At 38.9% G+C, this 3,210-nt stretch overlaps 1 pseudogene; it reads right to left on the bottom strand.

The window, feature by feature from the left end:
* Nucleotides 1-771: 771 nt before the first annotated feature.
* Nucleotides 772-1,707, bottom strand: LOC103582595 (annotated as a pseudogene).
* Nucleotides 1,708-3,210: the final 1,503 nt, after the last annotated feature.

Below are 3,210 nucleotides of genomic sequence, written 5' to 3'. Positions count from 1 at the left end.
AAATATAAAGCCTATTGTATTTTCATATGCAAAAAGAAAAAGTGAAATGTCGTTTTTAAAAGCTATATATACCTACATACATTATTTCTACTAAATAAATCAAATCATTTATATTAAGAATGTGATTTCAGACACCAAAGTAATAATATTAAGAATGTGATCTCAGACACTAAAGTATTTTAAATTCTACTATAAAAATAAACCTATCTGACATATGTCTTGAAATAATTTCTCCATATGTACATGTGTTGGTTATATGAGTTTTTCATGAATGATGTGTGTGTGTGTGTGTGTATTGATTGTGTGTATATGTGGGAGTTTTGGTAAATATGTTTATTAAGAAATATTTTTTTTGATTATGTATATTTATGGGATACAAAGCTGACCATCACCACCTGTGCCCAGGATGTGATGATCAGCTCCATACTATCAGCATGCCCATTACCACAAATTGCAATTATTCCCTGTGCCCCCCACCCAATATCTCTCCTACCTTCCCGCCACTCCTCAGCAACCCTAGGTATGTTTTCTCCTTCTACAAGTACCATGCACCTTCATTAAGAAAGATTTTTAAAATGAGAATTCAAAGTTCAGAGTTAATCCTTTCTAACCTACTCTTCTTAGGTCTCATATTCTTTAAGTCTTTTGCTTTGTAGACTTAATAGTTGGGTAAATTACCTCAGAAATTAGGAATTTGTGGGCTGAATAGGTAAATAGTTTCCCTATAGGAACTGAGGTAGATGAAACTGCCTTGTTGTGGATTCTATGTAATTAAAATATAAATCCTATGGAAGACCTTGCTTTCCCCACAGTCTTTTAAAGGCACTCTGACCTCTTTGTTCCTCAGGCTGTAGACCAGCGGATTCAGCATGGGAATGACTATGGCATAGAATACAGATGCCACTTTGTGCCCACGGAGTGTCTGGAGCTGGGTTATAAGTACATGAAGATGCCTGTCCCATAGAAGACAGAAACAGTGGTGAGGTGGGACGCACAGGTGGAAAAAGCCTTCTGACGTCCATCACATGAGCGCATCCTCAGGATGGCAATAAATATAAACAAGTAGGAGATCAAGATGACCAGGTTAGAGAAGAAGTCATTGAAGCCACCACAAGAAAAATAACCATCTCACTGAGGTAGTTGTCTGAGCATGAAAGAGCCAGGAGAGGAGGAGCGTCACAGAAAAAGTGGTCAGCTACGTTGGACCTACAGAAGTAGAGCCTGAAAGTGTTCCCCGTGTGGATGGAGGCATTGAGGGAACCACAGACGTAGGAGCCTGTGGCCAGACGAGCACACACACCTGCAGTCATGGTGGTGGTGTAATGCAGGGGGTCACAGACTGCTGCGTAGCGATCATAGGCCATTGAGGCCAAGAATAAACTTTCCACAGTGATGAAGGCTACAAAGAAGAACTGGGGTGGCACAAGCACTGTAGGGCATGATTTTGTCTCCTGTGAGGAAGCCTGCCATCACCTTGGGAGTGACAGCTGAGGAATAACCAAAGTCCACCAGGGAGAGGCTACTGAGGAAAAAGTACATGGGAGTGTGGAGACGAGAGTCCAACAGAATCAATCCAATTATCCCCAGGTTCCCAACCAGAGTGATGAGGTAGATGAGAAGAAAGATTATGAAGAGTGGGATCTGCAGTTCTGGGTCATTAGTTAACCCCACAAGAATGAACTCAGTCACCCCTGTACTGTTCTCCATGGGGAGTTGTATGGCTGTCCTGAAGGAATGAGAAAACAGAATCAGAATGATAAATGGAGAAAGACAGCTGAGATTAGTCAGCATGTCCATTCTGTGCCTTATGTCAGTACTGCAATTACTTGTTTCCAGGAGACCTGGATAAAACGTGCCATGAGAAGAAAATGCAACTTTAAATTATTGATAGATCATACAATGTCCCAGATAAAACAGTTTTGGAGATAATGCACCCCTGTCTCCTAACTTTTTAGATAATGGAAGTAATGAACAGAAAAAAAAAAAAAAACTTATGTGAGATCTTCACATTAGTATTAATTAGAAAAGGTCGAATTCAAATTTTCCAAAACAAATACAAATTATTCTTCACATTCAAGTAGGATAGTTTAGTGTCTTGGTCTACTCAAGCTGCTGTAACAAAATACAACAGAGTGGATAGCTTATAAACAACTGAAGTTTATTTCTCACAATCCTGGAGGCTGGGAAGTTCATCAAGGTCTCAGCAGATTTAGTGTCTAGTAAGTGCTCATTTCCTGAATTATACATGGCATCTTCTTGCTGTATCCGTACATCATATAAGGGGTCAGCTGGCTCTCTGGGCTCTCTTTTAAGGGCACTAATCATAATCATGAAAGCTCTTTCCTCATGATGTAATTATCTCCCAAAGCCCCTCACATTCTAATACCATCACCTTGGGGGTTAGGATTTCAAATTATGAATTGAGGGTAGGCACAAATATTGAGACCACAACACCTAGTAAAATTAATGTGAAATTGAATTAATTTTACTCCAACTGACTTTTGATTTGTCTTTTGTACTGTAGGTACAATGTCCTATGATAGTAAAAGATAGATGAAACATGCTTAGCCCCAAATGGTCTCCAGGTATATTATAGTAGAAAGGAGGTGTAAATTTCTACAGAGTGTGAAAACAGTAGACATTTATGTACAAAGAATGAAGACATCTAGAAACTAATATTTTTAACCCGTATGAAATGAATGCAGTTTTTAACTTTCACATCCAGATGTCCCTGATCTGGAGCCTTTAGCATGGCTCCAGACCAAGAACAATAGATGCAAATCCTAGCTCCACCACGTACAGAATCAGCAAACTTGGGTGGTGTGTAACATGACTTGGCCATCAGTTTTCCCATCAACCTATTACCAAACTAAGTTGATAGTGAAAACTGGAAAGTTTTTAGATATGATTCAGACAGAGAGCTTGTTATGTCTAGTATTGGACAGGTGGATGATATAAGATGGAGCTTTCAAATAAAGGTGTCAAGTATAAGTCCCAATTTATTTTCTGAGTCACCTTGAACATAAACTAATCTGTCTAGGCCTCAGTGTCCCCTCCATAAAATAAAGACAATAATATTGTCCGGTACTTAATCATTCTGTATATGTGTCTATTCTTGTCGCTCAAAGTATAGGTAAGTTCTCTTTTTGTCTCATTATCCTTTCATTCTTAAAATCTGAGAAACCTTGAGTTAAGTCATCACAGATAAGA

The sequence above is a fragment of the Galeopterus variegatus genome, unplaced genomic scaffold (assembly GCF_000696425.1).
Source record: "Galeopterus variegatus unplaced genomic scaffold, G_variegatus-3.0.2 Scaffold16908, whole genome shotgun sequence".
NCBI classification, from domain to species: domain Eukaryota; kingdom Metazoa; phylum Chordata; class Mammalia; order Dermoptera; family Cynocephalidae; genus Galeopterus; species Galeopterus variegatus.
This window is presented reverse-complemented; position numbering and strand designations above follow the sequence as displayed.